The sequence below is a fragment of the Drosophila nasuta genome, chromosome X (assembly GCF_023558535.2).
Source record: "Drosophila nasuta strain 15112-1781.00 chromosome X, ASM2355853v1, whole genome shotgun sequence".
NCBI lineage: Eukaryota > Metazoa > Arthropoda > Insecta > Diptera > Drosophilidae > Drosophila > Drosophila nasuta.
The window spans coordinates 20,983,080-21,007,745 of record NC_083459.1 but is presented as its reverse complement, the minus strand read 5'-3'; the positions used below and the strand labels follow the sequence as shown (position 1 = coordinate 21,007,745).

The following is a 24,666-nucleotide window of genomic DNA, read 5'->3' as shown; positions in this document are numbered from 1 at the left end:
GAATTATCTCGCCGAGGTGTCTGAGGCTTGTCTCGACTGTCCCCCAACTGACTGACTGAGTGACTGACCTGACTACTCATTCCCTCACATAAATTGGGCCTAAACAGTTTGTGATGAAGCTTATGTACAAACACTTGTCACACTCATTCGCATAGCGCTGCTTTAGTTTCGTTTAGGGAAACTTATTTGCAACAGAGCAAAGCTTAGTTGCTATGACTTAGACTTAATGCATTTCTTTCTGTTCTTTTAAGTAATGTCAATCTTATATTTATTGCTGTATTTTTCTATTATTGTGTATCAAGATAAAACGTTATACTTAAAAAGGAAAGAAATAAAATAAATATTAAAAATATGTAATAAGTAAGAAAATAATATAAACAAGTCAAGAGTGATATAGTACTACATTTAAAATATACCATTGAGTATGTAGGTAATCTATGATGAAATATGCACCACAGTTATATCAAAAGGATGCAAAGTAATTACTATAAATATGTAACTAGAGTAACGAAGTAAGAAAACTACAATCGAATGTGCTCGACTTTCAATAAAAGCATAGCAGTATTATTCTTGAAATATACCAGAAGAATACATATATATATAAAATACTGAAATATACCAAAAACTATATTTGGCAAAATAGTGCAAAATTATTCTTGAAATATACCAGAAGACTATATATATATAAAATACTTAAATATACCAAAAACTATATTTGGCAACCGAGTGCAGTATTATTCTTAAAAGATACCAGATAACTATACATAGCAAGAATACTATAATATACCGAAAGCTATATTTAGTATATCGATATTCTATTCCATTCAAAATATAGTGTACTCAATATATGTATTACATTATCATAATCAGTTATTTCTCAAATATGGTAGACTATTTCTTAGATAATTAACAAAGTAAAGTAAAAGTAATTTTTGGTGAACATTTCAAATTTTGTTTCATAGTCAAAGCGATAGAATACTTTAATCTATAAATAGGTTAATCATAAGGCCTTTATTTCTTGGAGTGTATTAAATTTGTAGAATTTTAAGTTTTGCCAACACTTGCATACATTTTATACTATATATTTTAATTTAATAACTAGTTTTACAAATTACATAAAAGAAATCAATGTAATAATAAAAACAGAAGTGTCATTTTCTTAGCAGTGAGCATTTAAACAATAGATTATTTTATTTATTTTTCAAATTTAAAAGTATGTGAACTATCTTTCAGCTGCATTTGATAATTGAGTGAGGTACTTAAGCTGGCTTAGTAAATTAACGTGTAGAAACTAGTCAATTACGTATCGACTACAGAAGTGCTCATTGTGATAGTGATTGCATAGCTTCACTTTAAATATAAACAATATATGTGCGATATACTATAATTAAGACAGAATTGAGAGAATTGCTTTATACTCGATAAAGAGTTCAAGATTCAATTCTTCGTTGGGGAAAGTAAGGCAAACTAGTAAATTTCCCCAACGAAATACTTGACTTGTTTAGATAACTGATTGCTCTGAAAGATATGTATGATGAAGTGAAGACACCAATACTTTCGAATTAAGAGCGCAACACATAATTAGAAGACAGTGGAAGAGTATCAAATTGTCGTTGTGCTATTTGCCGAAGACACGGCACTGCAGAGATGCAGTCTGAGTTATTTTTAAGCTTTAAGTGGCGTAATAAGTCCAGATTGCTGACATTGAGTGCAACAGGGAAAGAAGCCGCCTGAGAGGGGGAAAGGAAGAGGGGGAGAAGGAGAAGGGTCGTGATGTTTGTTGTGCTTGCGCCTATGTGGCTCAATGTGCATAGACTCTGGTGCGAGTTCTTGTTTGTTTGCGCCTGCCCGCAGCTTGCTTTGGCTTTTGCTTTTAAGCCGCCTCCTTGCCCAGAACAAAGCATCCACATCCATTCGTTTGCCGTTGCAACTCTCAGCAGTAGTTGCAATGGTTGCTGAAGCAACAGCAACAGCAGCAACAGCAACAGCATCAGAAGCTGGAACTAAAACCCGAGCAGGCGTTTTACATTTTTGAGGCTTGATTGGATTTTACACAGGCCTCTGCATCAAGTGAAAAATTGCATTTTGAGCATCTGCCTCTTGTTGTTGTTGTTGTTGCTGTTGCAATTGCAGTTTAGTTGATTGTTGTTGTTGCTGTTACTGCTGTTGCTGCTGTTGCTGTTGCTGTTGATGAAGTCGGCTTTGGTTTGGTTTCATTTGGTTTTGCTGGTCAGCCAGCCTGCGGCTGTCTGTTATTTTGAAATACTCGTTGAGTGGCTCGTTTGCGGTGAGCATGCATGTGGTTAGAGGCCACAGACGCACCCACATTTTTTTTTTGTTTTGTATTGTGTTGTATTGTTTTGTTTTTGTTTTTTGTGTTCTTCTCCAACCCAGAGTCAGCACTTGTGCGTGTGTGTTTGGTTTTTTTTTTTCTAACACATTTTAAGCGGTTTACGCAATGCCAAAAATACAACTCAAAAGCCTTGACCAATGTCAATGCCAGAGGCCGAAGGAAAACGTGAAGAAAAGGCATGGGAAAAGGCAGCGACAAAGGAAAAGGAAATGACTGTAACACCCATTAACAGTTTATTAGCACCTCGAGCAGTCAAGTGTGCAATGCCACGCCCATTTGCCAAAGGCTCTCTCGGTCTGTTGTGTGTGTAAATGCAATATTGCATTTCTACGGCAATTAAAATGAATTTTCCGGTTACTTGACACATAACATAATTTGCATATCCGGCGCCTGGCACGCCCCCAAACCCTCTCCCAATAGCCGACCGCCCACTCCAAGGACTTTACACACTTGACGTGTCGTTTCTGGGGGCCTTAGATTGTTTAAATGCATAAATGATGCAATGAATGCAGCTTGAATGCAGCTACAACAACAACAGCATTGCAATGACAACAACTGCATCAACGTGCAACCGCAGACGCATGCAACCCTCGAAGGTGCCCCGCCTGACCGCCTTTCTCCAACCCTTTGCCTCTGTGATTAAACGAGTTTGTGTTTCTGTGTATGTGTGTGTGTGTGTGTGTGCTGTTTGTCTGTCTCCGTGTCATCTTCAGACAACACTAGTCAACAGCATACGATTTTGATTATGAACTGCAGATGACTTCTCCACTTTAACTGAATTTAATTTTAATATCAAATAACGTCATGTAACTTTTAATAATATCAGAGTTACTTGATATGAAATGAACTCTAGAAATACTAATTCATAATTTAAGTATTTCGATATTTAATGGAGTTGACAACTGATTTGGGAATATTAATCTAAAGCTTGCTAAAATTGATTTTAAATTATTGCTTGGATGCATTATAATTTCATGAATTTCAGCTGAATTTTAGCCAAAAAATATAATTTCCAAGAGTAGCACAATTAAAAAAACATTAATATATATGCTATTACCTAATGTATTCAACATATTCAACATAAATATGAATATTAAAAGGGGTAACGGGTATAAAAGTAATTCACCATTATTCTTTAAATATACCAAATTAATATAACTAAAAGATACTGAAATATACAAAGCACAAAGTTATGGTATAAAAATAATGCAGTATTATTTTCAAAATATACCGAAAAAATACTAAAATATATAAAATACAAAGCACAAATCTATAATACTCTTCTAAATAATGGGTAGCGGGTATACAAATAATACAGTATTATGCTGAAAATATACCAAATTAATATACCGAAAAAATACTGTAAAACATAAACCACAGAGCACAAAGTTATAGTAGCTTTTAGGTAACAGGTATCAAAATAATACAGTATTATTCTCAAAATATACCGAATTGATATACCGAAAAAATACTAAAATATACAAAATACAAATCACAAATCTAAAATACCCTAATACAGTATTATGCTGAAAATATACCAAATTAATATATTTAAAATATACTGAAATATACAAACTACAGAGCAAAAAGTTATAGTAACTTTTAGGTAACGGGTATCAAAATAATACAGTATTATTCTCAAAATACACCAAATTTATATACCGAAAAAATACTAAAATATACAAAATACAAAGCACAAATCTAAAATATATTTCTAACCTATAGGTAGCGGGTATACAAATAATACAACATTATGCTGAAAATATACCAAATTAATATACCGCAAAAATACTGAAATATACAAACCACAGAGCAAAAAGTTATAGTAGCTTTTGGGTAGCGGGCATTAAAATAATACAGTATTATTCTTAAAATATACTAAATTAATATACCAAAAAAATACTGATATATTCAAAGTACAAAGCACAAATCTGTAATACCCTTCTTACCTATGGGTAGCGGGTATTAAAATAATACAGTATTATTCTTAAAATATACCAAATTAATATACCAAAAAAATACTGTAAAACATAAACCACAGACCGCAAAGTTATCGTAGCTTTTGTGTTGCGGGTATGAAAATATTAAAGTAGTATTCTTAAAATATACCAAATTAATATACCGCAAAAATACTGAAATATACAAACCACAGAGCAAAAAGTTATTGTATCTTTTGGGTAGCGGGTATTAAAATAATACAGTATTATTTTTAAAATATACCAAATAAATATACCGAAAAAATACTGTAAAACATAAACCTCAGATCACAGAGTTATAGTAGCTTTTGTGTTGCGGGTATAAATAAATTAAAGTAGTATTCTTAAAATATGCCAAATTAATTTACCGCAAAAATACTTAATTGTGCAAAAATATTCAATTGAACTAAGTAAAACATTTTGCGGTTCGTTCTTGAACCTGTTGCCCAGTGTTGACATAATATGCATGTTGTCACCATTGTCAAATGCATGTCTCCTGCTGCTTGATGCTGCAGTTGCAGTTGCTGTTGCTGTTGCAGAAGCTGTGGCTGTTGCTGTTGCTGCTGCTGTTGCTGCTGCTCATGCATTTTCCTCAGCAATTGATGGTCGAGTAGGCAACATGAAGCAGAAGCAACACACACACACACACACGCACTTGGTGAGTTTGTTCAAATCACCGAGTTTAACAAATTAAATGACTTCTAGTGCGTACATTGTTTTGACATGGATGTCCCCAACAATCCGTAGCATATTCCCCAACAGCAGTTGCAACACTTGAGTTTGAGGGCCAGCGTCTGGGCAGTGCCAAATTGCTGTTGATTGCTTGGCACTCGCACTTCTCGCCCACCTGCAAATGTGAAGCATTTGACAGGCACACACACAAACACACACACACACACACATAAAGAGACCACCATCATTGAGTTTGGCATTGCTGTTGCTGTTAAGGTTGAGGTTGTTATTATGGTCGGAGAATTGCGCCCTGCACTTTGCATGACGCGTTGTCAAACACAGACAGCGGCGACTGCTGGAATTTCATGACTTTAATCATAATAACAAAAAAGACTTTATGTTGCCATCTGGTTGGTCGTTGGTTGGTTGGTTGGTTGCTGATCGAATGGCACTGTGTGTCTAGTGGACCACCCAGCGATCTCCAACTTGGATCATCAAGCAGCATCAGCATCATCCGAACAACCAGCGGCTGCCTTTGATACGCATAATATTTTGTGTTTTTATGGCGTTTGTCTTGCGCCTTTCATTTTTTATGTCTTTATAAATACACAACGCAGCAAACGAGCAGAAAATATGAGAGCTGCGAGATGATTCATGTAATCACCGCGACGAGTCGCCTCTGTTTTGTTTATGGCAATTAAATTTCATTTAACAAACAAAAATGCCAGCAAAAACAAAAACAGAAAACAAAAAAATGAAAAGCAGCGCACAAAAATAAAACACACACAGCATAAATGCACTTTTCGAGTTGAGTTGCGATCTCAAAAGGAAGGCAGAAAAACATGAATGGGGAACAAATTAATTTAATTGCATTCGAGTCTTAATGTTAAATTGATATTTCTCAATTCTTTTATATTATTCGTAAAGAACTTTAATATTTGAGAGATAAAATAAATAAAACATAATTTCATTCAGTGCCAAACAAAAGTTGTTGGAATAATGTTAGTTTGATTTTTATCGATCCAATAATATTAATCAATTAACAGTGCTCTGCAAACACTCTCATCTATGTTAACATCATCATTCCATTTTGTAATCTTGAACAAAGAACAACTAATTTTGATTTAACTCTGAGTTTTAAAGTCTTACGCGTCTCTGTAAATAACCAATAACTACAAAAGTTTTTAAGATAATTATATGAAATATTAAATTGTTGTCTCCATGATGAAATACAATATCAACAATATCAACCATGATGAAGACAATATCAATATTAAATATGGAAATTTACTTTAGAAGAAGAATCTGCATCCCAAATGCGGCATTTAAATTGAGCATAGCTTGACTTAATTGAAAGATATTTTGAACCCACAAAGTTGAATTTTCATTACGACATTTTATGTGCTACCTTTTTTTTTTGAAAATCTTATAAAGCTTTAAGGAAAATTCTTTAGACTTTCATTGCTTATCATTGAAAAACCTCAGCTTAATGCGTTGAATATTTTTTGTGATTTTATCTATTAAAAATTTGGTATGAATTTTGAAATCTAAGTAGCGTCCGAATGTCTTTCGTATAACTGGATTTCTTTTAAGTAGCTAAACGAGTAGTATTCGTATTTATTATTATACTTTGAAATATTGAACGTGTGTATTGAATACATTAATTGAATGTTAACAAAGAATTACTTGAACAATTTGAAGTGTCATTTGATTTAAGATTAAGTGTGAAATCACTGAAATCAAGCTGCGCTTCTTAATGTTTTCTTCACTATTTGAAAGTTGTTTTTAAGCATTTTTTTTATTATATATTTTTTACCACTTGTTTATTATATTCTTGTGCTGATGATAATATTGAATATTGGTGTAAATTTTGGCGTTCAAAGCTTTGCGTTTTGGAGCTTAATTTGAATTAAAAAACTTGAATTAGAACAGGCACTTTTTTTGGGTTTCGACTGATCTTCAAATCACATTGCGACACTTTTGTTTGCGTTGATTATTAATCACAGATTGGTTGCACATCTTGTTGTTATGTTGTTCGACATCTCTGTGTTTATATTTGCTGTTGGTAGCTTTATGATTTGTTTTCTTTTTTCTTAGGTGCACCGCAGCTGCAAACGCGTCGCGCGTGTCTAAAACTGAATTATGGCTTATGCTGTGTTGTGTTGTGCTGAGCGGCAGCATTAAATGATGCCACAGTGTGTGTGTGTGTGTCCAGTCACATGTGTGTGTGTGTGTGTGAATGTTTGTTGTATGCTCTGACATTTGAGTTGAAGTTGCCGCGCGTCTCCTGCTGAATGCTTGGCAAACAAACACTCCCGAAACGCGAAGTCTCCTGTCGCTTTGAGATAACCCAAAATTTCATTGGATCTCCGTCTAAATTACACACACATGTCATCGTATGTGTGTGTGTGTGTGTGTTGCCTGCTAGCATCGTTTTCATTTATGTTTGCGGCAGCCTTTTTTGCCTTTGAGTGTTGAATATTTTTAACGGCGTATTCTAATTTTTTATAGCTCTTCTTAATGTGTGTGTGTGTGAGCTGGCTGTTTTTTAATTTGTCGAGAACTCACTCAACTTGCTTAGGCACTCACTCACACACACACACATAGACACACACACACACATGCGCTCACTCACTCACGCTAGCTGCAACTCAACTCGTCTCTCAATTAGCAAATTACGCAGACCCCCAACTCCTCCTCCTGCTCCCTCTCCCTCTCGCTCTCACTCACTCCTGCTCTCGCTCACTCGCTCGCTCACACGCTGAGTGTTGGCTGCCAAGTCAAGGGTTGCAAAAAAGCACCGTTGGAGCCCGTTTCTCGCACAATTCTCACTCGTGTTTCTCACTCGACTCCGTTGGCGCTCGTTCTTCGTACGTGTGTGTGTGTGTTCGTCTGTGTGTTCGTGTGTGTGTGTGTGTGTGTTTCGACTCCGCCCCCGTCGCATGCGACCACCAAAATGCATTACATGCATCTCTCTATGTGTATGTGTGTGTGTGGTCAGTTTTATGCTGGACTCTCGTTTTACTTTCTGTATTTTTATTTCTATTTCTGTTTTTGTTGTTTTCTATTTCGGTTTTACTTTTTGGGGATGGTTTTCTGTTGTTGTTGTTGCTGCCTCGTTATATATTTTTGCGGCAGTGATTTTATTATTTTGCGTATGTTTTGTGCTGCATTTCGTTTCGTATTTGCAAATCACGCAGTTGCCTCCGCCTCCACCTCCCCGCTTTTCTTTTTTTTTTTGTTGTTGCCCTTGCATCACCAACTGTGCCACAAATGCCGCCCACAGCATTTTGCGGTGTGTGTGGGCCCCAGAATGGAAGCCCAACAGGCTGGCAACAACACAGCACAACACACAAAAATCACTAAATAAACAACAAGGGAAGAGAAGCGAGGGGGGGAGTGCGGTGTGTGGTGCGGTGCGGTGCACTGTTCGAGCACGAAAACCGGTGCCAACATTTTTGTGTGCAATTTTTAGTTAAATTATTTTTACACCCTCACACACACACACACACATACAAATGGCATCGAATTTGTGTGCATGTGTGTGTGTGTGTGTGTGTGCTTACACTTTTTGCTGTTGCTGTTGCTGTTGCTTTTATTGTTGCAGCAAAGTGGCAAGTGCAGATTTGAAGTTATTACCAAAAACTAACCAACGTTTTGTGGGTTTGAAGTTGTGTGGAATAATATTGGTAGACCTAAAAAGCCTTTGGCTTTGCCAATGCCAATGCCATTGTTGCTGTTGCTGTTGTTGTTGCTGTTGTTGTTGTTGTTGCTGATGTTGCAGTTGCAGTTGCTGCTCTTGTTGTAAATATTTTGTCGATTTTTAGGCACAGCAGCAGCAACAAAACCGATGCATCGAAAGGTGCAAACGAAATATTTTTCTTTACGCCTGCCACAAATTGCAAATGCAACAGTTTTACTCTCAGATACTCGGACATGCAGCTTGCGTGCACATTTTGCATTCCTTTATTTTTGAGAGAGCTAGAGCAAATAAAGGCATATCGTATTTTGTATTTTTGGATTAACTCTTGCTCTGTTGCCATTTTAAATTGACCAATGTCCAAATATTGCAGTCAAAGTTTTAAATGCAATGGAATTTGGAACTTCAACCAGACGCTCAGATTTCTCACAATTACAGAAAATTGCTTCATAAAAATATATGTATGAAATTAAAAAAAATCATTTTTGAAAATTAAAATTAAATTAAAATGAAAACAAAGCAAGGCACATCACATTTGTCAGATAGCAATTGCTTCTTAAGCAATATTGCTAGTATTAACAAATAATATTTTTAATTAAAATTGTATTAAAATTAAAAATTAAATGTTAAAATGTCTTAATTTAAAAATTATATTCCACAAATCTAAATATATGATAGAATTCATGAACAAACTGCTTCATAAAAAATAGTTTACAAAATTTGTAGAAATTAAAATCAAATCAAAGTAAAACAAATCACACCTTGCGCATGGAAGTTATACAACAAATTGATTCTTAAACAATATTTTTATATTCATAAATTATTTTTAAATTGTATTGAAAATCAAAGTGTTTCTAGAATAATAATTTATAATTAGCAAATCAATGAAATCACCACAATTCTTTAATACTAATTATAATACTAATGGACAATATTCATCAACATAATATAAAGAAATAATTTGGTAAAATGTTAAGTTATGGATGAAATATTATTTGAAATATTTTGCTGAAATTTTATAGATGAAAGCCAAATTAATTTCCACCGTTTTTTACTGCATTTTTTCACTCGCTTAAAAGTATACTGAAAACAAAGCCGAGTATATTTAAAAATGGTTCTTTTAATAACCAATAATTAACAAACTAGTTGGAGTTTGAATACTTTATCTAACAAATTTTAAATTGTTATATCAAACGTAGAGAGAATCAACAAATTTCATTAATTTTAAGCAAGAACAAATTGTATATGCTGAAGTACTTGCAAAAAATAATAGTAAACAATTCATAAAATATTGAAAAACTTAAGAAAGTTCAGTTAAGAAAGTTCAATTATAATTGCTAGTAAGTTAAGTTTTGTGTATTACGTTGAAATTTAGAACAAGAGAAAAAGTAACGTAAAGTGAAGATTTTATTATCATAAATGAAGATTCACATGCTTCATGTTTAAAATTTCTTATCAACTTAAAATAACAGCAATTTTAATACTTTGTTTTGAAATTTGGCCATTTAATTGTCATCAAGTATAAAAGCTACTGTCGATTGTGCGGTATTCTGTTTAAAATATACCAAAGAAATATACCACAAAATACTGTAATACACCAAATGCTATATTTGGTATATTTGTAGAGTGCCACATTCAAAATATACCGAATCGATATGCCGTAAAATACTAACAACTGTGGTAGTATTATTACATGTGAAAAATATTCCAGATAGATGTATCTCAAAAATACTAAAATATACCAACAGCAATATTTGATATATTGATACTATGCCGAAAAATACTAAAAGTTGTAGTATTACATGTGAAAAATATACCAGATTAATATACCCCAAAATACTAAAATATACCAACAGGTATTTTTGATATGTTGATACTAAATATTGCTATTCGAATATAGTACAAAATATACCAGATTGTCAACCAAAATAACTAAGATCCATAATAAGTAGGCTATTTCAGAAATATCTTCTACAATTGTCAGGAATCAGAAAAACTGTATTTATTATTGTATATGAAATGCGTGTACTTCATAGAAAGTATCCATTGAGCATTAGCAACTGACTTGCCTAATCAATTAAAAGCATTTAGTGGCGAATTAAGTGCATACAAATTGCATGTGCAATAAAATGTGCCTACTATAAGATGAAACCAAAAAAAAAAACAGATATAAAAAAAAAGTTGGCGCCAACAGCGAGCCAAGCTCAGCATGCTGAACACGTTTATAATTTGTAGACACAGCAGCGCAACAAAAAAAGAAATATAATAATGGGAAAACCGCCAAACACACACACACACACAGACACACAGACACAGACACTGACACAGCGAGAACAAGAACAACAGCAAACAAGTGCAATAACAACAACAACAACAACAACGGCAACAACAACAAGATGGGGCGACACTCTGTTGTTGGGCTGTGGGTACAAAAAATTACGAAACCAAAAATCAGCAACCAAATATGTGGTTGCCACCAACAAAAGAGCTAACAAAAGGCAAGTGCGAAAGAGTGCAGCAGCAACAGTCGAGTGTACACGACTGCGAGATATGCTGTAGTTGCACTTGAAAATATTCCAACTGAATGTGAACTTAATTAGGTTTATCGAAACTATGGCCAGCAACTTAAACAACGATATTGATATTCAATTAATGCTTTCACAATTCGAGTGTACACGACTGCGAGATATGCTGTAGTTGCACTTCAAAATATTCCAACTGAATGTGTTCGGTTTATCGAACTCTCTGTTTTATGGCCAACAACGATATTGATATTCAATTAACGCTTTCACAATTCGGTTAAACCACTTTCTGGCTGGTCACAGGGTATCTATGGAAATGCCAGCGAAACTTTCACACACGCATCCCGCATGAACTGCCTTAATGAATGGAGCGGAGGCGAGTGAGCAATGTGTGGCAGGTGAGTTGTTTGGCGGACATTGTAAAAAGTCAAAAACAAGACACAAAAACCAGCGACAAAAAAACGAAAAACGAAAAAAAATGAAGTAGAGCGAATGCAACTCAAAACGTGAGTGAGAGACAAATGCACAGTATGCAGAATGCAGGAGTAAGAGTAAGCGTGTGGCTGAGGCCATGGCCATGGCCATAATAAACACTCTGGAAAACACGCGTGCCCATCATTTGGTGGCTATAACAATAAACGAAGCGGGCGGGCAATTGCTTCTCTCTTTCTCTCCTGCTCAGCCTCAGCCTCAGCCTCAGTGTGTGTGAGTGCAAACGAGGGGCTGACAGCTGTACAAACGCAGAGCTGCACAAACAAGCCAGCAAGCAGGCAGCAAGCAGCAGGCAGACACAGGACGCGTTTGGTCAGTTGCCTGGTTTCCGTTGCACACACGTCGCGTATGCGTAATGTGCGAAAAGCGCAGCACAAAAAAGCGAACACGAAAAATCAATAAAACACGGCAGCAAAAAGAAGAAGAAACAAAAATACGCGAAATGAAAAGAAAAACGCAATGCATTGCAAAAGCGAACCAGCAAACCAACAACACAACACAACACAAAAAGCAAAAAGCAAAAAAAAACAGCCAAGGAAAAATGCAAGCTCATGCAGGATATACGCAACAGGATAAAGTCTGCCTCATGTCCTGGCACCTTTTTGCTTTTTGTGTGCAACACAACACAGTTAACGTGTTCATTGCAGTCAAACTTGTTGACAATGCTCGCATGCAAAAAGGCTCACGGTCTGCCTCTGGTCTCTCTCCTCCTCTCCTCGCCTCTTCCCAAGGGGGTTGGCTTGAGCGCCTTCTTGTTCCTTTTTAAGGTTTTGCATTTTGAGGCCAACATTGAGGCCACGAACGGCGCTGGCTTCCAGCGCTGTCGACAACACCAGCAACAGCAACAGCAACAACAACAACAGCAACAACATCGACCATCAGCCATCAGCAATCGCGGCCCACAGAAGCTGTTCCTGGTTCCTGTTTCTGGTTGTTGATTCATGTTGTTGTTTGTTGCCTTTTTGTTGCCTCTCTGCTGTTGTTGTTGTTGTCGTTTTTCGTTTCGTCGTTTCGCTTTTTTATTTGTCGGCCTGTTTGTTTGGCCAGCATGTAAATTTATGACGCTGGTCAAGTAGTTGCTTCAGTTGACTGTTTATACGCTGCCATCAATCGGTTCTCTGCCTCAACATAAACCGAATGGACACGTCAATTTGTCTTGTTTCAAATGAGTTCTGAACGAAAACGAATTCGCAGTCGAAACTTAAGACGCTACTGGCACTTTTAATCAAGGTATTCACTTATTTGTGTGGTGTCTTTTTCACTCAAGCAACGTGTAGCTAAACAATTTAATTACAATTTAATATTAGCCCAAAATACTTAGCAAACAAATTCAAGATTTTATACAACAAATCAAATTCAAACTGAGAAGAAAACTAACTCATTATTCTTAATCTCCTAAATATAAAAAGTATACAATAATATACTAAAGAATATAATACACTTAATAATAGTAATATACCAACTATTACAAAAGAAAACTGATTGCAATTTTATTCAAGAAAAAAGTATTAAAGTCTGTTTCAATCAACAAATTTAAAAAAATTAAATTTAGATTAAGCCATCATAAAGAAACCTGAAAAGTAATATTTAATATTAACTGTATTACTACTATACATTATATTACTATTAAACAAATATTAGAAAACTTTCTTAATAGTGAATATTAATAACAAGAAATAATTATAAAGTAATCACAGTATTAGCAAAAACAAAACAACAGACTTAATTTTAAATTTAGATTCAACAAATTACAAATAAAATACAAGTTCTGCTATCATGATCTATATTTTGAATATTGTGAAAAGTTGCACCAAGATTAACAGCAAAAAATAAAAAACCTTTCGCAATTTAATTTACTAAATAAACAAATCAAAAAATTCAAGTAAATAAATCATCTATTGTAGAAGAAAATATTTCGAATTAAATATTTTGTGTTTGATTTTATCACTTTACAAATTTATAGATCTTTTGCATAACCATAATTCACTACATATAAAAATAATATATTTTTTTTTAAATATATTTATAAGATCGCTGCATTTCGACGGTAATAAGAAAGAGCAGAAAATTTAAGTTAATATTTAAAGATTTGAAATTTTGTATTCTTTATTTATTGCCCCAAAAAGTTGGATATTGAAAGATGTTTTAATGAGACCTTCTATCTATGATAGTGTATGTTAAAAAGATATGAAATATCGAAACAGTCACAAAATTGCAAACTTCAAAGATTTACTTCAAATGGTATCTTAGCAAAGCAAACAAGTTTCAATAATTTAATACATTGTTTCTTAGTTGATCTTTGATATCATCTCAAAAGTTGCATTCATTTTCCGTTGTCAACTGTTTAGAGTATTTGTCGGTCTCATAGTTGTTGCCAATGAGAGTCTCTTATCTTTTATGTGTGATTTTTGTTATTGCCGCTTTACTGACCAGTTTGGGAATTTGTTGTTGTTCTCTGCGCGTGTGTTTTATTTTATTATTTTTTTTTAACAGCTTGTTAACATTTTGTCGCCTATCAATGGGCCATGATGCGGACGACTGCGCTGAAAATCGTGGCAGTTATCGGTTAAGGTTTAAGGGGACAGAGAGAGCTGATCTGTTTGCGGTTGCGCTGGGTGTGTTTTCTTTTTTTTCCTTTTTGTTCGTTCTTTGGTATGGCAGAATATTGTTGACAGAGAAAGGAGGAGAACAATCTGATTGCCTGATTCGCTGATTTTCCCCCCACCGTATTTAGTTTGGGGCAAAGAAAATGCGTTAATGAAGTGTTGCTCGAGAGCTCATTATGCTTTTTGCTCACGTTTTCACATTTTTAATTGCATTTCTGGGCGCTCTGTCTGCTGTCGACTGTCGACTGTCTCCAAACAGACTACATACTAGAGTAGTTATCCGATGGCGATGCGTTGGCGGGCAACGTTTCATTAAATGCGCCGCACGGCGAGCGATTAAAATGACCGCCGAGGCAGCAAATCGAATTAATTTTTGTAACGTGCAAATGGGCTGCAGTTGGGCAAAGTTGCAACACACACAACACAGCACAGAGCACAGAGCAGAGAACACAGAACACAGAACCCAGAGCGTTAGTGGCAGGCATTAAAAGCAGTTTGCCGCGATATATGCAACGAGACACGAATGCGCATTAAATCCTTTCCGCACAACACATTTAAGTTGATGATTAAGCCTTTCCTCTGTATATGTGTGTGTGTGTGTGTTGTATATATTTTGCAATATATATAAGCTTTATACATTATGTGCTTAAGCACATAAAGATGTAATGACCTGTATACATGACCAACAGCGACGGCGACGGCGACGGCAGAATTCTTTGAAGCGCTTAATAAACTACACGATGGCCAAAAGAGGCTAGTGTGTGTATGTGTGTGTATGGGGGCGTGGCATGCTTTTAATTGAAGCCTGCACAAAAAGCGCAGCAGCAGCGGAAGCGCCGAGTACGAATCACAGCGCTTGCTGACGCTGCCAGTAGGCATATTTTAATGAATATTGAGGATTAAAGGAATTTGCGGATTTTCATTGAATTATGCATTTTGGCCGCTCGTCCTGGCTGCGGTCACCAGCAACAGCAACAGCAGCAACAGCGGCAGCCGTGGCCAGGACACCCAAACGTATATATTTCTTTGTCGCAGGCGATGATTTATTAAGTCATTAGCACTTGTGCGGCTGCTGCTGGCTGCTGCTGGTGGCTGCCCACGCCGTGCAACGGCAACAGCAACGGCAACGACAGCGGCAACATGCAACCATGCAACCATGCAACAGAATGCCAGACCAGAGCCCATGTCCATGTGTGTGCCATACAACTTGTAATTCTTATTAATTGTGTGTTGCTGTTGCTTTCACACACACACACACACACATACGTATATATTTATGCCACTTTGTGTCCGTCTGTGTGCGCTGCGGTATTCAATATTCTTCACAGACCGAGAGGGCGGCTCATTAAGACCCAATGCACATTAACTGCACATAACCAAAGTTCATAAAAGTCTCTCTCTCTCTCTCTCTCTCTCTCTCTCTCTCTCTCTCTCTCTCTCTCTCTCTCTCTCTCTCTGCCCTCTCTCTATACATATTTGCAATTATCACAAAAATACCTAAAAACACATTTTTAACATTAATTAAATGAAACTATAATAATTTAACATGATTGTCTCAAGTTCTACATTAATAATTTTCCCAAGCTTCTGAAAACACACTAAACACACTTTTTATTAAATTAACTATAATCTATAATATCTCATATGAATGTCGAAAGTTTCTATTTCAATCATTTAATAGTTGAAATGGTTTTTTTCCATCGATTTTTCTACCAAATATATGCCTTAAACACATTTTTAAACATTTATTTAATGAACTATAAAATAATCTATAATATTTCATATGATTGTCGAAAGTTTCTGTTTAAATCACTTTATATCAAAAATTGTTTTAATTGTAATAAATATAATAATAACTATAGTTTTTATGATTCCTGAAAATTCTGTAACGATCAAACAAAAATTGTTGTAGTTATTAAACAAATACTTTTTAAAATTGCGCACTTGCTATTAATCTTAATTCTTTTGGCTGACAATCTGGTATATTTTGCAGTCGATGGTATAATTTCAATGTTGTACTGTGTATATTAATAAACCAAATATAGCCTTTGGTATATTTGTAGTATTTTGTTGTATATTAAATTGGTATTTCAAAATGAATACCGCACTATTTTGCTCTTATTGGATAGCGGGTATCTCTCAGTCGAGCACACTCGACTGCATCATTTTAACATGTGAACATTACTTCAAAAAATCTATAATATTTGTAACAATCACACTACATTTTGGCTTAAATCGCTCAATGCCGAAAACACTTTTTAACATTAATTAATTGAACTACGAAATGATTTACAATATTTGAAAGAATTAACTAAAGTTTCCATTTCAATCACTTCATATTTAAATTTGATTTTAAAATGATAATTATCCCCAAATGCTGGAAGCACTCTTTAACTTTATTTTTCTCAATCTTTCCTTTATAATATTTGAACTTATTATCCTAAGTTTATGTTTCAATCACTTGAAAGCTAAAATATTCTTTTAGGTTACAGAATCCTCCAATTCCTTTTAGCATTGCATTAATCAATCTCTTGTATCTGAAATTATTATATCAAATATTTGTTTAAATCTGGAATACTTCAAATTATTATCTCAACACTTGAACACTTTCTAAAGCTGTCTTAATACATCACATCTATAATATTTGGAAATCAATCGTAAAATAACGCAAACTCGTTTTTAATATTCATTTCAAATAATTATCCGAATTTTACATTTCTATCACCTAATACCAAAAAAGGGTTTTCAAATGCTTTAAAACTTAAAAAAATAAATTTATATTATGTAAATTTATAATATTAAGTTTCTGTTTTAACTACATCATATCAAAAGAGTTTTTGCATTAATAAAGCTATAATATATGAAATGATTATATCAAATTGTTGTTAAGACCACATATAAGTTAATATATTATTTTACATTGATAAATATTTGAAGATGCTGTCTCCTAATGCACAAAATACTTTTAAACATTACTGTATGTATTATTATTACAGTAAACGACAATAAAATGTGAAAATTATATCACAAAGTTTCGTTATCTGTGGCTTCATTTCTGGCCAATTGTTGGGGGAATAAATCACTTTTTTATATTTAAGTGAAATATTTTCAATTGATCAAATTCACAATATTGAACATCAAAATAATTAAATTTTCTAGCAAATTGAAATTCTAATGTAGCTTGGCAGTCAATATATAAAACATTTTTATTACTTTAGTACTTTGTGCCAATTAAAATTTTTTAAAATATGTAAATACTTTTCTAAACATTAAACAAATTTACTTAGTTATTTTTTAAACGAAATTTATATTGTAGATTCCATGAAATTATTGCAAAATTATGGAAAGTGAATATTTTTGAAATACATCTATTTTTCCTTTGCTCAACAGCCAACAAAATGATGTCAACATTTCATTTAAGAAATTGCGTTTCTGTGTTCAATTAAATTTGGATAATTTCATGTTCCTCACGTTCAAAAATATATTATTTAAGAAATGATTTGAGCATTTTCATGTGTATTTAATAAAAAAGCTTTAAGCCAATTTTGCCTTGGCTATTTAAGAATTCTCTGGTCAGATTCAGATTCGATTTGAGTTTGGGTCGCCGTCTCGGGAATTGGGCTCATTGCGTGCGAAGTGCGTTTGGGAGAAAATATATGTGAGAGCGAGTGTGTGTGTGTGCAAAAGGATGTGTCTACTTTCCGCTGTCCACTGTCTGATGTCCTGTTGTCCAATTGTCCAGTGTCTACTGTGTCTGTTTCTGTTGCGGAGAATGTCAGAAATGCGTGTGAAAAATAAACGAGATTTTCGCAACGCGCTTTTGATATTTTTGCATGACAGAAGCCAAATGAGAAAATGCGATTTTCCGCATTGCTCCGGCCAATGACATGGGCATGGACATGCCGGCAATAGCCACCGACAGTCCACCGACAGTCGACAGGCAACCAGCCAGCCAGCCATCCCGATGTCCAATGGCCTACCAACTTAATGTGTTGGCGTTTCCTGGCACACACACACCCACACACACACACACACACACACTCACAGTTGTATATATGGACAGACAAATGCAAATGCACACATGATGAGCAGACTCCTCTCACAAAGACACACGGCTCACAGATAATTTTTACAATTTGCAGCAATGCGTTTTTAATTTAAATCGATAAAAGATGCATTCGCACAAAAACAAACCAGACGAAGAGGACAGCAACAACAACAGCAACAACAACAACAGCAACAGCAATAATAATACAATGCAAAATAATTGCAAGCAACCCCCAATAAAACATCCTCTGCATCATCCTTCAACCATCAAAACCTGCCATACACAATGCACTATCTATCGTGGTCTCCATTCAACTTTTGCGACTTTTAATTATGACAGGCAACAAAAAAAAAACAACAAAAAAAAATCATCATTAAACACCGAAAAAATGTTGTTTTATTTATTTAATAAAATCGTAATTCAATAATGGAAATGTTTGAAAATTTGAAAAAAATATTAAATAGTTTCAATTTCAATTTAAAAGAGAAGCAAATCTAAAGTTGCAAGTTTTCCCCAATTTAATAAAATCATAATTCAATAATAAAATTTTTTTGAAAATGTTTTTTATATATGTATAGAAAACTGAAAAATATTTAATTATAATGTTCATAAAACAGCCAACAAATCGTTTTTTTATATTTAACTGTAATTTGTTTATTGAAAATAATTTTAATAATAATAGAGAAAAACCTTTGATATATTTCAGTTTAATTTAAGAAAGTTGCAACCAATTTAAAGCGAAAAAAAAATAGTATTTAACAATTTAAATGAAATGAATTCAGTTTAGATAGAAAAATAAATTTGTTATCTTTAATCGCGTTCACACTTTGCAAAACGTTCACCAGAGACTTGTAAGAGATAAAGATAAAGATACATTTTTTTTTCGACAGCACTTTTTATGTTTACACTCAGATCAAGTTTGTTGTACATTTTTCGCACGTAAAAAAATCAAAAATCAAGCAAAATTTTGAAGCTAGAGCTAGAGAGTAACAACTTCACTATTTAATACCTATAAATTCGGTTGCGATCATTTAAAAAGTTATTTAAGAAATACTTTTGTATGGGGAAAAACGGCAACTTACTGCGAATCTTAGTAGCTTTGGGTGAAAGCGGTATATTTTGAATGTAGTACTATATCAATATACCAAAAATAGCATTTCACACATTTCAGTATTTTTTTGCGGTATATTCATTTTAGTTGGTACATTTTGAATGTATTACTATATCTGTATACCAAATGTAATCTTTGGTATATTTTAGTATTTTTGTGGTATATTAGTTTGGTATATTTTAAGAATAATAATAATAATATGGGTAGCGCGTATCGCACAGTCGAGCATACTCGACTTTCTTACTTGGTTTCTTTCAACTTCAATTCAATAAAATCGTTATTCAATAACATACATTTTTATGTTAAAACAGATTGTCACAAAAATAGAAAAATCTATTTATAAGCATTTTACATATTTTTATATACATAACATATATGTAAAATTCTGTTATTCAGAATGTTTTTTTAATACCCAAGGAATGCTTTTTTTCTCTTTTCAATTTACTTAAATCGTAATTCGATAATAGAAAACTTTGAAATTGAATTTTTATAATAATAGAAATACTATATATATATTCTTCACTTTAATTCCCAAACAATATGTGTGAGTAAATATTGCAGAATGAATTCAGTTAAGCTCGGACAAAAAAACAGAAATGTGTTATTTATTTGTTATAATGTATTTTAGGCTGGCATTTTGTGTTATTTGACAATAATTGGCCAATATTAGGCGGCCATAAATATAAATTTAAATTAAATATAATTTAATTAAATATTATCTGTTAAGCCGTTCAACTAACGTTGCAAAAAGTGTTGCCTACATTTAAGCGTCGGCAACGGGAATTCAAAATGCAAAATCGTTTCGCTTCGCATTGTTATTGTTGTTGCAATTTGTTTTGTTTTTGATTTGACTGCCTTACCACACACACACACACACACATACACACGTGTTTTCGCATACGTACATTTGTGTTTATTTTATTTTATTATTTTTGCTCTTTTGCGGTCAACGAGTTGGTTGACCACTTTCAAATACAACTAAAGCCAGAAGAGCTACGCCCAATGCGCCTCAAAAAAAAAAAAATACCATACACAAAATACAAAATTAAAAAACAGTCAGCAAAAAAAAAAACAACAACAAAATAAAATAAAAATAAAATGAAATAAAAACCAAAAACAAACAACTTGAGTGGTGAACTCTGCTCTGATATATTTTCCCCTTTTTCGCTTCGAGTTCAATTCGATTCGATTCGATTCGATTCGTTTCGATGCTGCACTCTCCTCTTCCCTCTTCTCTTGATTACGAGTGTATGTGCAATATTTATTTGTATTTGTATGTGTTTTTTTTTTATTATTTATTTTTGTTTGTTGCAGTCGCTTTTTTAAATATCGCATGACGTCTGCCTACACAGTTGATTTAAACGTTTTACACCCGATTTTTTTTTTTTTTTTGCTCTTGTATTTTATTTTTTATTTTTGCTTTCTCACGCGGTTTGTTTGTTGTGGTTGTTGCTGTTGTTGTTGTTGTTGTCGTTTCTTTTTTTGTATTTTTTAGTTGGTTGCCCGTTGGGTTAACCGTTGAATTATCAATTTCGCGGTAGAACTTGCGGTGCATAAGTGCGGTTCACCAATGAGTTTTCGAAGGTATCATATTATACTGTTCTTGTTGTTGTTGTTGTCGTATTTCCATTCATTCATTTTTTTTTTCTGCCTTCTGTTTATTTTTATTGCTCGTCGGTGTTGTTGTTGTTATAGACCATTTGTCAGACCGAAATGAATACGTTAAATTTTAATTAATTACATTAAGTAAAAATTGTTCATCGCGTTCATTTTGTGTTTGCATTTTGACATGTGAAGTGGGTCATTAAATGTTCTTATTCGGCCTGAAAACATGTAGTTTGTTTTTTTATTATTAATTTCCTCCTATTTTTTTTCGATTGGTATTCTCATGTTGTTAATCGCTTTGTTATTTTTTCTCTTGGCCATGACATTGAGTATTTTACAAAATGTATTCACAATTTTTTTTACGGTTTTACTGTTTTGCCATCAACAACAGCTAAAGTGTTCAAATTATAAGGTTTCCCCAGTTATATTGGCAGTATTTTGAGTAATATATAATAATGCATTCTACTTATTGTTAAATTGATCTTAGATTGACCCATAAATCAAGTATATAAAATGCAGTTTATTAATTATAAAATGTTGATAATGAAACAGCTTTGTAAAGTCTAATTTTCATATCATTTAAAACGTAGCTAATTCTGCAATTATTTACAATTTAGCTACTAAAATGCTGTTGTCAATAATGCATAGAAATGTTGTAAATGTTGAAATTTACTAAAATTATTTTGTCAATATTGCAGAGTTATTAAATGTTGAAATTTATTTCAAACATATGTCAATCTCTGAATGTGGAATATAAATACATACAATAAAAACAAATAATAAATGATGTCAAGCAAGAAATTAAAATGCTGCAAAATTGATGTGAGCAAGAAATGATTTCAAAATAAATGAATACATAAATTGGTAAATTTAGCCACCATAAAATATTATTTGTTAACACAAATCTTTATACAATATTTATTACTTCAATTCATCAATTAAAAATCAATGTTTTGTCAACAGTTTTTTTGGTGTTTAACTATTTTCATTGCTGTAAAAAGTTTCTTAAATCAATCTGCACTTATTTTTAAAACTCTTTCACTACAATAAATTTTTGAACGCGAGAAATTCGATCAGAGAATTACACATTTCACACAACATTTCAAATTGATGGATTGCTAATTATCTTGATTTCAGTTAGTTAAAAAAACAGTTTTGCAATTTTATTTATAATTAATATGAAATATTTACCTATTTGCTATTCAATTTTTGTTTAAATTGTATCTGATATTTCTAAATTACATCTTGTTTTACATCACCAATTAGTAGAGAAAAATTATATACGTAAATGCTTTTAAAAAAGTTTAGAAAATAAATAATAGATAATTACTATTAATAGTAAAATTAATTTTTATTTTTCAAGAATACAAATAACCTTACTAAAATTGCAATAACTATAAAATGCTTTACCAAAATAAAGATAATAATAATCAAGTATAGATAATTGAATTTTTATAATATTAAAATTATAAATTATATATATGTTAATGTAAATATAAATTATATATACATAATTGATTATTATTATAAATTTAGTAAGGTTATTTATCAAAGAACTAAAACTCATAAAACCACACACAAAAATAATGCTAATATTTAAAGAAAATCATAAAATAATGATAGATGGAATTTTCAATAAAGCTTGACTCTTCATAAAGCGTAATCTATGTTCTCTTTATAATAATCTATAGCAAATAAACTTGGATTGTGTTTCACTATTAAACTCCAAACACCAGAAACTCTAAATAATATTTAAGAAACGTTCTTCATAAAGAACAATCTATGTTTTTTCACTATAACTTTTTTATAATAAGTTTCATTACACAATCTAAGTTTTCTTCCCTTATTATATTATTTCTAAATAAAGTTGAAGTAAATTTCTTAAGAAATATTTCACATTATTTTGCACTAGAATTGAGTCGACATTTTCACCTCAATTTGATCAATTAGTTGTTAATTTTTAAAGGAAATCTTTTACATCTTTGACTTACCCTAGGTGAAAGTATTCAGCTGCAGCTGTGGCCAATGATGGGCTTCAAGATTGTTGCACAGTTATATCAAGATGTTTGTTTATATTGCGAACAAGTTGTGATTGCCACTTTGAAGTAGTTGCCTTTGGGAATTTCTTTTCTTTGCGGCTGATCAGAAGCCGCACTTGATGCAAGCCATAGGCGACATTTAAGCCAACTTTTTGTTGTTGTGACACGAACAGAAAAAATCACACACAATTTTTTGCCTTGTTTTCAGATACAGATAGAACTTTGTTGTATATTCAGGAAAAAAAAAGAAAGATGATTATTTTTGTATTTTTGTATTTTTGTGGCAATTCAATTGATAATAAACCGCGTTTGCTTGCTGCGTTGCAAAGACAACGACGACGACGATAACGACGATGACGACGACGACGCAAAACGAGAACGAGAACGATTGATACGAAAAAAGCCCGGAGCGGAACGGAAACGCGGCCGGCGAGTTAGTGGTCAGAATGCAAAGTGACACATGGAGCTTCAGCTGCTGCAGATGCTGCTTGATGTTGCCGATGTTGCCGATGTTGACGATGCCGATGTTCACGATGTTCACGATGTTCACGATGTTGACGATGGCAATGCGGCCAATGCTGCCCCCAAGTGTTGACTCCAAGTGCATTCGGCAAATGGAAACGAAGCCGCCTTTTTTTTTGAGTGCACCGAGAGCCGAATGCCAAATACGAACGCAAAAGACGAAGCACACGAAAAACACGATGTGTTGCCCCTCAAAACAAAAAGTACGTATATTAAATGTTGCTCTACTCTTGTTGTTGTTGTTGTTGTTGCTGTTGTTGCTGTTGCTATTGCTGTGGCGCTGTTTGCTGCGTGCGTGCGCTTTGAACCGGTTAACAGCACAATTGCAAATGATAACAACGCACACGGAATGAAAATGCTTCGTGAAAATTTTCGAAATTTTCACACAAAAAACTTTTCAAATTTTCAAAGCAGCGACACGACGCCGTCGTATGTGTGTGTGTGTGTGTGTGGCATGTACGCCTACACACACACACACAGACATAGACATACTCGCATGTCTGTTTTGGTTTTAAATAACTCAAAAGGGAAATTGAGTTTGAGCGCAAAAATGGGATTTGAGCGAACTGCTTTTACTACGTGTGTGTTTACAGATTTATGCAACAATTAAAAGCGACGATAAATTTACATGTGTATTGGTGTGAGTGCGCGCGCGCGCCCCGGAAACGGAAATGCTCAGCTCAATAATAAGTGTGTGCGAGTCCCGAGCTAAGAGAGACTAGACTTTTGTTTTTTTTTCTTTTTTGGTTTTTGGTCAGTTTCGCGCGAAGACAGCAAATAAATTTAGCTTTTTTTTGCTTGTGAGTGATTAAAGTGTGGGAAAGAGGGGAAAAGGGGGGGGGAGACCTGTGGTCAGCTGGGGAGCTCGAAATTTAAGGTCAACCCCCGTTTTGTTGTTGCTGGCCAGCTTGGTCACTTGGTCAAGGGTTGGCGCTCACTCACATTTTGCTCATTTCGATTTCCTCATTTCCTCGTTTCCTCAAACGCTTTCCGGTTTTTCAAAAGGCAATTTTCACTCAA

The 24,666-nt window shown here is 33.7% G+C and overlaps 1 protein-coding gene across 4 annotated transcripts in view; it reads right to left on the bottom strand.

Annotated features, from left to right (window-relative positions):
- Nucleotides 1–23,863, bottom strand: part of LOC132796769 (runt-related transcription factor 2) — a 52,783-nt gene extending 28,920 nt beyond the window's left edge. For 2 of the 4 annotated variants that reach the window (XM_060808043.1, XM_060808044.1), the window contains exon 1: nt 23,077–23,863. The gene's annotated coding sequence lies outside the window, so the exon portion shown is untranslated. The remainder of the gene's footprint in view (nt 1–23,076) is intronic. The other 2 variants (XM_060808045.1, XM_060808046.1) reach the window with 1 other exon arrangement.
- Between the last annotated feature and the right edge of the window lie 803 nt (nt 23,864–24,666).